Source organism: Myiozetetes cayanensis, unplaced genomic scaffold (assembly GCF_022539395.1).
Source record: "Myiozetetes cayanensis isolate MyiCay16 unplaced genomic scaffold, myiCay2020 scf19, whole genome shotgun sequence".
NCBI classification, from domain to species: Eukaryota; Metazoa; Chordata; class Aves; order Passeriformes; family Tyrannidae; genus Myiozetetes; species Myiozetetes cayanensis.
Window position 1 is genome coordinate 7,270,383 of NW_026087400.1, and position 12,307 is coordinate 7,282,689.

A 12,307-nucleotide genomic window follows, 5' to 3' on the forward strand; every position below is an offset into this window, starting at 1 on the left:
TTGGAAGGCTTTTTGGGGTGTACAGTGGGATGTCCCTTCATGGTTCCTGCAGCAAAACCCCAACTCTGTTTTGCCAATCTCCCACACCCAACTGACCACTGAAGTCAGTAGGAATTCAGCATACAGAGGTCTTTTAAGGTCAAGCCTTGTATTTTGATCCATCCTGGTCCCAGTTTTCAGGATGGAGGAGTCCAGCATCCACAGAAAGTCACCAGGTCACTCTCTGGACCGTCGAACACACAGGTCTGAGGCACCACTTTACCTCCAAAGGTTCATAGAGGTGCCCACAGTGATTTGCTGCTGACTCTCTTATGGAATATAATCATATTACACTGTTGTGCAGCTGTAACTGATGGCAATAAAACTTGATGTATTTGGAGGGTAAATAATTTTGCAACAGCCTGTGAGACAGCAATTTTATAAAGACACAGACTTTACCAAAAGACTTGTTCTTGCTAGGTCTTGCAGAGCTAAATGAAGGGTTATAAAGGCTTGAAATGGAGGTACATCCTGTTTAATTTTAAAAAGGGAGATGCTAATATGCTACATTTGAAAACTTATCAGTTTCGCATCATCCTCGGTGCAAAATGCCATGTTCTATTCATTAGCAGGTAATTTCTGAGGATCACTCATCCAGGGACTGGGCATTTGATGCAGTTCTTGGACTCTAACAGACAGTCTCTCTCAGACTTCTTCCTCATGTATACCAAGCTTGAAAACACAGCTAATGAAGGCCAGATGGCTGCAGGCTCCTTCTCACACCCATAATATTGATGGGAACATTCTGGAGGGAGTGGATTCTGCCTGGGTCTGCCTTGAGCCTCACATGATGATAACCATATTTCAGCCTCTGCACTGCCTGGTCTCGACTCGATTCAAATGTTTCCTGCATTTCTAGCAGATGAATGAAGTGCAGCTCGGAAGGAAATATATGCAGCCCTTATTAGAAAAGGTTGTACTCATCACGAATCATCTAAATACCTCATTTCTGACAGTGGGGAAATCCTTTTATTGCTGAGTTTGTTTGGAAAGATTTTGAGCAGTTCATTATAAAATGGCATTCATCTCTGCCAGGGTATATAGAAACAGCCAAAGTACAAAATCTGGCCCCACTCGAGTCCATGGGATTTGGCATAAAATGGCAGAACTACTGGGCAGAATACTTTGTTCTGGATTAAAGTAGTACATCCTATCTGCTGATGTTACCCACTGAAGTGTGGTCTCTAACACTGCAAAGACCTTGCAATTAGGTTCTGTCTGACTACACTAATTAAGAGGAATAATTAATGCCAAAATATAATCCTCTGGAATGCTGCAGATATCACAGATATTTCACGATTGCACAGGATATTGCACAGGATTAGATACTGTCTCTGTTGGTAAATTCCTCGTGGTTAGTAATCTCATCTTTTATATTTAGTTTTTAATAAGGAGCTGCCTTCATTCTGAAGCCAGCTCTGTTTAAAGCTGCAAGAAAAAAGTAATTAAATCTGACAGGGCTTGCTTTCATGACATATATTGCAGGCTCTCTCATGGCACCCAGACCTGGTCATATTTTTGTTATAAGGAGCTGATTTATTTTCACCAAGTATCTCTACTAGAATCAGAGTTTCCCCCAATTCTGTGTTTCCCTGGCTAAACAAGCCCCACTGCCTGTCTCTGGCTCTGTGCTCTGCAGCAGTGCTGGCTGCACACCCTGGCTATGTTGGCATGGAATGGTTTGAACATTTGACATTTATATGTAGCTGGCATTCATTTTGTTGCCTTGCAACCATCTGGTTCCAGAAGAGACTCATAAACTGATCCTGAATGGTGCAACCAGCAGACAACAAACAGATAGAGCTGTAGGACTCTGACAGCACATTTATCACCCTCCTGTGATAGCTGACACAAACCCTGCACTGCCCTGTCTTCTCTGGTCTCCGTCACACAGAACGGCCAGGACTGCATTTTAAAAAGAGGATTTGATTCTTCACAGCAGTGGGAGTTCTTGTTTTGCCCTGACTGTGGCCCATCCTGTGTGCAGGCTCTCCATTAGCCCCCAAAAGCTCCGCATGTGCAGCTGGATCCCTGCACCCAGCATGTGGGAACAAATCACCCCAACGACCTGAGCTAGAGGGGACTCCAAAGCCCGGGCTTTGAGTTGAATTGTTCTGAACTGGGGAAATACCAGGGGGCAGATTTCAAGTCAGAGTTTTTCATGCTTGTGTGTGAAATAAAAAGGACAAATTCATAGCCCGTGCTGATCCTGGTGGTGTTGGCACAGCTGAGGAAAAGGGACTGGCAGTGCTGCCCTTCCCTGGCTCCATCACCCAGGCCAGCGGAAGGGGGAACAAACCAGCCTGTTCTACCAAGCAGATACAATTTTGTCCCAAATATTCCTGCCACAAAAGCTATATTCTTCATCATCAAGTGTTTTTCTCAGTAGATTAACTAATACATGAATGAAAAGTTTCTAGGGGAAGAGTGCATGCTTTAAAATAGAGCGAGGGGAGTGTAGTTGCATTTTTCTTGGCTGTGGTTAATTTAGGAGGACAGCAGCTCCCCTGTCATTCCATTTACTTGTCCTCTCCTTTTTATTTCCAGTTCCTAAATCTCTGACACTGGTCTTGTGTCCATGAAGCAAAGAGATCATTTTTCTCAATAAATAGGAGAACTGAAAAATGCAGGAAGATGAGGTTATTAAATCCAAAGAACTTATACTCACACATTATGTAATACCAATTTAACAAGAATCTTGCTCTGTAATCAAATCCCCATAACTCATCCTATAACTGGAACCTTCTCTTTCCAAATTAAACATTGCTTTTTCTATAATTGGATAATATGACAGTACTGCAGCAATTTAGGTTAAGACTTCGTTATTGTAATCCATTTTTATTTTCAGCTTCCATAGATGTGTACACAAACACACATTACACACTAATGCAAAAAAATGACTTTTACATTTAAAAAATTCAGCAAATAACAGTAGCAGACACTGGAGGGCACCTGCCTCAAATTCTCACCTGTTTAAGTAAGCCAGAAAGGAAAAGTAAGTGCTTGAGGTAACTGGAAATGCTTATTTTTTCAATTCCTATACAAATGTTTTATTAGGTCCAAACTGGTTGTTTGAATTTTAAGATAAATGTGTGTGTGTGTATCAGTGATGGAAGAGGAACCAAACAGGGGATCTGAGTGTGCAGCTGAGTGCTCAGCCTGGGAAACTGGGTATGGAGCTGACCAAGGACAGCCAGGTCAGCACCTACTTTAGGATTTACTCTGTTCATTATCTTTATACCAAAAAAAAAGGAAAAATATGGGCTCTGTATGCTAAGGATTCCACAAGCACATAACAAGAGGCCTTTCCTGTGCCAGGGATCCTTATATGTCCGTGGATGAGACAGGAAAGGCAGGGAGGGATGCACAGGAGGTTAAGGATGCAAAGCAGGAGCAGAGCTTTGTTATCAAGACTGCTCTGAACTCGACAGAGGCAGGGATTGCCAGTGCCCTTTAATGGTATTGGCTCTTCAGGGGGGCTTAAAATCTTATTCTGCAAAACTGTGTCTGTGTAAGGGGTAGATAAAAAGAGAGGCACTGCGAAGAGCCAGGGAGCTGCATCCAAGTCCTCTGCACTATTTTCTACAGCCCACAGGAATGTTTCTGCCTTTTGCACTCCTCCAGAGCATCTGCCTCCTGCCCAGGTCAGCAGATTGAACAGATTCTGGGCTTGTACTCGTTTACATTCTGTATTATAACACTGCAGGTCACAGCATCACTTAATGATGGCCCAGACTGCAAAGACGTGAAATACTGATCTATGTAAATGTTCAGAGTCTTGGACATGGGAACTCTCCCAAACTCAAGTCATGAAGAGTGACCTGTTTAGTTGTCTGATACACCCTGTCTCTCCACAAACCTGAGCTCACTGCATCAATGCACTTCAAAAAATAGATAAAAGGGGTCAAAAGGGTTTTACAGGAAAAACTTTTTGGAGGAAAAGAAAGACTGCTTCAATGGAAAGACCGTCACAGGTTGAGTTATTTGAATCAGTTTTATTTTAAACTGCTGATTGACTATTCAAACTCTTCTAGTGCAGCAAAAAACAGGCTTTATTCTGTACACAGACATTGCACCAGAAACCTTATTAAAAAGCCAGTGGAGGATTCCAATCAGCAGGGTCATTTGGTAGACTAAGCTATCTTTAGGGAAAAACACGTTTACTGTGTTAAGATTAGAAGTTCTACATTAGTGCCTGGGAGATTGTCCAGCCCACCATGGTGATGTGCAGTAGGCCTTGCTTGTGTTTCTACACAGCACAAAGTGCTCTTTGCTCCCTACAGAGTTAGGCAGAGGATTTCTGCCTCAACTGAGACCTGACTTCACACAAGTTTAAGAAAAGCACTGAAAAACAGATTGGGCAAGTAAGTTGTTACAATATCTGAGTGTCTGCTCCCGTGTACCCTCAGTAACAGGAGATTTGAGCCTGGCTTTTCTAACCCAGAGCCTGGATTACTCTTGTGCCACAGTTAGGTGCTCCAGCACCTACACTTCCCTCTTTTCTAGTTTTTTCTTCTTCAGGTGATGTTGCACAACTTGGTTTGGTCTTTCCATGTAACAGAGCACTCAGCTGAACCACCTTCACTGGTGTTTTTTCCCACTCAGGCTGCACTGAGAATCTTCTAACACCAGCTGTATTGTAACTTTTTTCCTAGTCCCTCAATTTACTGAAAAGTTTTCTCTTCACAAAGAAATGCAATTCTTTTCCATGGAGAAATTCTTTCTCTTTAAATAACAAGCTGAAAGGGAGAAGCTTTGTGAAAAGAAGCCTCTGGGAGCTACTCGTTATGGCTCCAGCTGTCCTAGGGCTGTCTTGCAGAAATATCTGCGAGTAACGTGACAGGTAAGAACAACCAGCATAGAGGAGAATTACCCTGGCCCATTTTCCTCTGATTGCTGAAACTTCACTAGCAGGAAACCACAGAAATGGGCACGTTGTGTAAGCTTCACTCCGAGAGCCATCATTGTCACTGCCGATATGTCTTAGAAGCTGGGACAGCCCTGGAATGATGGCAGATGATGATTTGAGGCATGACAGCGAGAGGCTCAGGAGGGAACCTGCTCCTGAGGGCTGATGGTAGCAGTGACACCCCAAACACACCGCAGGCTGGAATAACAACACCCCCCAAGGGCGCCGTGACCCAGGCAAAGGGAGGATGGCTGCAGGTTCCTGCCCGGAGCAATGCCATGGCACAGGGCTCTCACTCATACCCTAGCAGCTCTGGCAGCAGTGCCTGTTGCTCAGTAACTCTTGGTGGTTGATGGATTTCAGTGATCCCCTGTAAATTGCAGAGGGGTTTTCCAGGGTAGGTTGGCACCGGCATCTCCCACCGGGCAGTGCAGCATATCTGGCATTTTAGAAGGACAAATGGTGCGAGAGGATTTCTTGCTGTTTGTCCCCGTGACATGGCAGACATGCCAAGGGCCTTTTCCAAACAAGATGGAGTTTTTCCAAGGTATTAAAATCTAGTGAAAACCTCTCCACCCTGACTCTCCTCCTGCAAATGCTCTCTGAGGGTACGCAGGCAGCAAACCACAAGCGGAGAGGAGCAGGGGGTGTGAGGAGAGAAAAATGAGATGCTTTGCAGGCTGAAGTGCAGGGAGGCTCTGCCAGAACTGCCTGTCCCTTGCCCAGGACAGGGCAGCTCCTGCAGGACCATGCTCCAGGGAAAAACCTGGTGCATGGCAACATGAGAGCCCCGGGAGGAGCTGGGAGAGGAGGGTGGCAGCTGGTGGGAATTTCTGAGCTCAGACTGTGAGGCCTCGATGCCCTGCTGGGACAGGTCAGTATGGAAGTGCTGATGTGCCCATCAAACCATGTCTGTCACTTGGCCCAGATCCCCGAGTCCCACGTTCTGCAGAGAGTCCTGTCCCCAGGGGATGGATCTGGTGATGCCCGAGCAGCAGAACCAGGGACAGCCTGCCCTGGTTGTAGCCAGCTCAAAAGAAAAGCAGGATACCAGTTGCCAGCTGGGACACAACTCTTATGTGTGCATCTCTATACATTCTTCATCTCTTGTCCTCTGTGCAAGAAGCTTTAAAAATAACACTGGATAATTTGTGGTGATCTGAGGATAAAAAGGCGAATGCTTGTTCAAACTCCAGTAACAGAATAAAATATCTCTTGATGCAAACAAAGAAGTAAGCTCCAGATTTTTTTCATCATGCTTGCAAGAGGCAAGGCTGCAGTAATTTTTAGAAGGGTTTTTTTTTTTTTTGGTGGGTTTGGGGGAGTTTTTTGTATTTCTGTTTTCATTTGAAGTGGCCAACACGAAAGTCATTCTTAGGTAATATTTAAGGAGATCTTTCACTCAAGTTCTGAACACTCTTGGAATGTTTTCAAAGGAGAAAATGAAGGAAAGTCCACTATTAACAGGCAGTTAGAGAAATTTTCAGATTACTTTCAGTTTCTTACTTATCTTGGCAGTCCATTAAAATAATTACATTTGCTGTAGTAACAGAGAGATTGATTAGACTGAAAACTTCATTGTTAGCCTGTTCAATGTTATATTTACCACACTTAGCAGCTTTTGATTCATGGTGAACACTAACAATAAAAAAGGGAAAGTAATTTATCCGAGGAAGCTTCCATTTTAGTAGCTTTAGTCTAATCACTATAAACAGGAGCTCTGGTTTAATGTAGTTTTCTTGGGATTAGAAGACTTAATTACTGCTTGGAATCAAGCTTTCTAGCCTTGCATGAAGCAACACATTAAAGCTGAGATTTCAAAAGAGCCTAAGGAATACCTCTATCATTAAAATTCAATGACACTGGCAGCTTAGCTCTCTGCCTCCTTTGAACATCTCAGGGTTCCCTATTAATGAAATAATATCTGTGAAATTTAGGAAATAACATTCCTTCTGACCCCCTCTGGATTTTAAATGTGTCTATTGACCCAATACAAACCCATCCTCCACTCCCACAAGTCCTTCCTGTGCATTTCCCTGTCCTGTGAACAGTTTTTAGTCCCAGATTTTTTTTTTTATTGCAATCTGATGTTTTTTTCAAAGTAGGAAACCTTCAGGATCACAGTGAGTGGATTGTCTAACCATTTCCTGAGGTACAGGAGTGAGCATCAGCTTTGGCCATGGACCAGTGGCTGCAGAGCATCCCTGAAATGTCTGGTCCAGAACATGGAACGTGTGTTTGAGAGAACCAGTGAGCCTGGAGGGCCTGAGGTGCCTTTGTGATAAACTCTTACTAGATAATGATAATTTTACACACCTGGTAAATCACCTGGTGCTCTGGAGAGGCCCCCAAAGCAAACCAGCACCCTCCCTAGGGAATGCTACTGCCAATCTCAGAGCAGCCCCTCAGACTGCTCTGCCAAACTCTATGTAATTTGCTCAGACAAAGCTTCTGCACTAAAAGTGGCATTTATCTTTAATTCTTTCTCCCCCCCACCCAAGTTTCCACTGGGTTCCCATTACAGACAGAAAATTGGCAACTGTTCAGATTAAACACCAGAGTGAATTTGCTTGGCTCCAAGGAAGACATTTCTGTGTCGAAAGCTAAATTATGTTGCTGTTTTTCCACCTGTTAATGTGTAGATTATATAATAGAGACATTTTTCAATTTATTTTTTTTTCCTTGTGATTGCAATGACGTAGAAGATTTGATCCTCACTGCTTCTTCTTTGCTTCAGAGAATAACGCCAGTGCTTTTGTCAAAAAAGGTCCAAAGCAGTATTTGAAACCATAAGGATTTTGCTCACTGCTTACAGAGAGGTTTTTAGTGGACTCAGAGGACTCGGGCTATGCAGCAGGGATGTCACACATGAGTCCCCTGAAGCAGCTGGGCTTTATATTTTCAGGCTCCTATTGAATATTGCAATGACAAATTCTGGTTACTTTTTAATCTCTCCTTAAACAAAGTCATAGTTCTTACACAGTCACTTCTGAGACAGGGAGAGAAATATTTTCCTAACAATTACTGCAGTCAGCTCAGCTGGGCATTTGAAAGTAACAGACACTGAAAAATATACAATAACAGTGATCTCTAAAAAATACTTTATTTTAAAAATATTGGTCGGGAAAAAAAGTCCTTGCTCCCTTTATTCAGCAGGAAATGCCACACAATTATCTTTATTTTCTTACTGTTTGTGAGATGGATTGCAAATCAGTGTTTGAGATGAATTTACCTAGCAGCAATTAACATTTAATTTCTTTTAAAAATATAGAAACAAGATTAAAATACCCGTTGGGGGTCATTTCTCCTTGATTGCAGCTTAGAAGTGACCACGAAACGTTGATTTTCAATGCACCAATCAAGAAATAAGAGAACGAGAGCTTACAGTTGATATTCCAGAAGTGAACTCAGAAGTGGCTCAGGAACTGGCTCCGTTTATTTTTATTATCAGAGCAATAAGTGTCTTGCAGGCACACAGGGGTGAGCAGAGCCCAGTGAGGCAGAGCAGCCTTTCCACAGAGCCCACAGGGCCTCGGATGGGGCAGGGGCAGAGAGATGGGCTAATATTTGTACAGCAGGGACTTTCTATTTCCTTAGATGCCAAAGGATAACCTCTGATAACTTACCATGGTCTGCATTAATATATAATTTATTACTGTGATTATCTCACACAACCCCTGTTGTGACCCTGCAAGTCCTTGTCCTGGAGTTGCCTGGAAAAGGTAAATATTTCTGTGCGTGCCGGAGGCCGTTTATCTCAAAGGCTCCGTGGGGAGATTTATGAAGGCCATTGTGTTCTGTTGTCCTTTACTGAGAAGCCCTACAAAGAGAAATAATAAGGAACAATCCTGTAAAAATTCCAGAAGGGAAGATATCACTACTGAGCACAATGATGCATTAAGGAAGGTGGCACTGCCAATGATAAAGAATGGCGTTTTTCAAGGGAGTTTATGGCTACACACCCACAGCATTTATTTATTTAACATGACATGAGAATTTTACACCTTCCTAGTGACCTAGCTAAAAGGATTAAGCAGCATTTATGTTCTCCAAGCTTAAAAAGATCTGAAAGGGTGGCTCTGTCCTTGCAGTCACACCGTGCATGGCAGGAAATGCTGATCTCCCACCAAGAACCGTGTTTGGCTGACCAGGACATCTCCAGTCAGTCCATGTCAAGTCCACGCACGAGCACTCACTGATGGCTGTGGACACAGAAAGATGGAGGCAGAATCATGACATTTTTATTGCACTTTGACTCTTTGCAGAATGTCTGAATAATTTGGAATCCCGTCCATTAAAAATAATACTCCAGATTCTTCAAAATGCATATGCAGTTGAATAATCAGTTCATATGTCCAATTATTTGACTTGTGAGTAGATTGGGTAAAACTTGGCGTATTTTTTCCACCATATGGTTGTAGTAACTTGTTCGAAAGAAAAAATGACCCAAATTTCACATAAATAACTGTCCCACGGTTTTTCCTGTCTGCCTAATTTTGTCTATTTTCCCCATTAGCAGCTAGAGATCTAATAAACTATTGAAGGCTAAAGGCTGATGTAAGTCCTTTTTCAGGCTGGTGATTTCAACAAGAGTGTATGAAGAGCTTTTTTTAAACCGGGGAAGAAGAGCAAACAGCTAGAAAAACAAAAATGTAAAGTGCTTATGCAAAAATCTGTCATGGACATCTGGACCACCCTTGTCCAGCTCAGGAAATGTAACACCAGTCCTAAGTGAGGAGAATCAATTGCACTTTCTGTTTGCAGAGGATCAAAGCTCCCCTGCCAGCTCTGCATTCAGGCTGGGTCTTGGTGCAGGTTCTGTCTCCCCTCTGTCCTGCAGCACATCCACGGCCTCACCAGGTAATTCCAGCCTTGGTGTAGCTGGGATTCCTCAGCATCCATGAAATCAGGCAGCTGTGCACGGTGATGCTGCAGTGGTGATCCAGAAAAAGGGAAGATCCGGCCCAGAAGGTCACAGGAATCACCTCTTGTGTGAACTCTTGGCTCTTGAGCCCAACAATATTATTGTTGCTGGAGCACATGCAGCTCTCTGAGATGCTGGGGTTTAAATCCTTCTTCTTTAAATGCAGAGTACCTCTGCTTTGTCCCCAGGATTTTGGGATGTGGGGGTACAGAGCACAAATTTATAATCATCTTATTTTTGGAATACCTAAACTGTTGCTGATGGGGTAGACTGTATTGGCTCCAAAGGACTGGTATAACCAAACAGAGGCACAGTTTGATTTAAGATTAGATACTTTTGTAAAAACAAAGCTTTACAAAATATAAGATGAGGGGAAATTTGCCATATTTATAGTTCAAATACCAAAGAAATCTCTCTCCCCAACACTAATGGGTCTAGACATCTGTTTTTTCATGCCTAAAATACAAATGCTGTAACAGCAAACCAGTTCACAACTGCAGGAATTGAAGCTGTCTAGAAACAGGAATAAAAATTACTTGTCCTCCACAGCAAGCAAAAAGGAGGAAGAAAAAACCTCTTGCAATTGGTGGTGGAAAATAAAATTGGGTTTTCAAAATTATTACAGCCATGAGTAAGATGGACTCCCTCACCACTGAAGCCACAGGCAAAGCAGGGTTTGGAGCACTCTTCATACACTGATCCCAAAATAGCTGGAGCAATTGGGACTTTTGGGGTCTAAACTATCCCATACAACCACATCAGAAAATAACAGGAGAGATCTTCTCCCCCCTACCCCCCCATTCCCTCAGCAAAAGGTTGTACATCAGTCAAAAAGCAGTCCCAATCCATCATCACCTATCCAAGGTAACATCCATCTTCTCTCAGATCTTTTCTTTTTATAATGAACTCTACTCTCTGCTGACTTAATCCTCATGAGAGTCATTGGTTCACAGTTTCAAATGCAACATGGACAACATGAAAAGAATCATCTATAAAAAAATACATATGGCCAAATTCTCTGGCTAACCTGGACAATGTTCCTTTAAGTCTAAAGCCTCTATTGTGCTACATACCCAGATGTTAACAATCTCTTCTAGAGGCTGCTGAATGCAGGAAGGACATGTTTTTAGCAATTAGAAAAATAATAGTGCAGTTACAGATGGCAATATTTAGCAGAGTTTGTTTGGTTAATAGGTCAGCAGTTTGGGACAGTTGCTGGTTGTTATGGGGCAGCAAGGAGGGTTTGTGCAAGTGAGACATCCTGCCAAGCACGCTGAATCCCCAGGTACCCATGGGGCACCCTCTGCTCAAAGTGTGCCATAAAACCCAAGGCATTCAGGAGACACCTCTCCTTCTATAACTTCCTTCTGTATTTAAAAAAAAAAAAGCTTTGAAAACATTCTGTGATAGGTTTGTACAGCGCCAGGGAAAATGCACTTACATAAACCAGAAAAAACCCACAGGGTGCAATAAACATTTCGGGCATATAAGGGTATTCCTCGTGGAAGGCTTGAACTAAACTTCATATCCTTAAATACTTTGTAGGTAGAGCAAGAATTAAAGAAGTGATTAAGTGTTTTCCTCGTGCTCTGCAGGAGTATGACATGCAAGGGGCTGGTCTCGGGTGTGAGCAGGTGCATGTTCACATTGCTGCTGGGGCAAACTCGTGTCTGCTGCAAGGATTTATGATGAGTTCCTCACAGTAGCATGAGTCTGGCCGGTGGCCTTTGTAATTTATCTTCGCTGATATCGTTATGTGCCTTGAGAACATTTGTCTTCCCCAACCTAAAGAGTAAATGATTGTTTTAACGAGGAGAAAACAAGCCTTACTGTAACAGCCCTGGATGAGAGACCACAGAAAGATTGGGCTCCAATCTGTTTTAACAGCTGCTCATGGTTACTGCAGTCCCTGAACAAAGGTAGGGTTATTTTACCTTTCTTTGCTGATGGCCCAAGTTCCCTCTTATTTTCTCTGCCTCTGCAGAATGGCCAAGGCCACGCTTGGAGCCCCAGACGCTGGAGTCAGGCAGATCTGTGCAGTTTTGGAGCCCCAGACTCTGGAGTCAGGCAGATCTGCGCAGTTTTGGAGCCCCAGACTCTGGAGTCAGGCAGATCTGTGCTGTTTTGGAGCTCCAGACTCTGGAGTCAGGTAGATCTGAGCAGTTTGCTGCATGCAGCGGTGCAATTGGCACACGGAAACCTTGCACTGAAAATTGGATTACATAAAAGGATGTGAAAAAAGAGGCCACATCCAATCTAAATAATCCACCCATTAATCTTCGTGGTGGGTTCCAGTGGTTTTGGATTCATGGACCCCCATGGAGTCCCTGACAATAGACCTGCTTTTCTTGGTTATGTTTTTTTTGCAGAACTTCAGAATTAGTTCACAGTCACTGCAAGGTCCATGGAAAACACACATAAAATCACACGTCTAA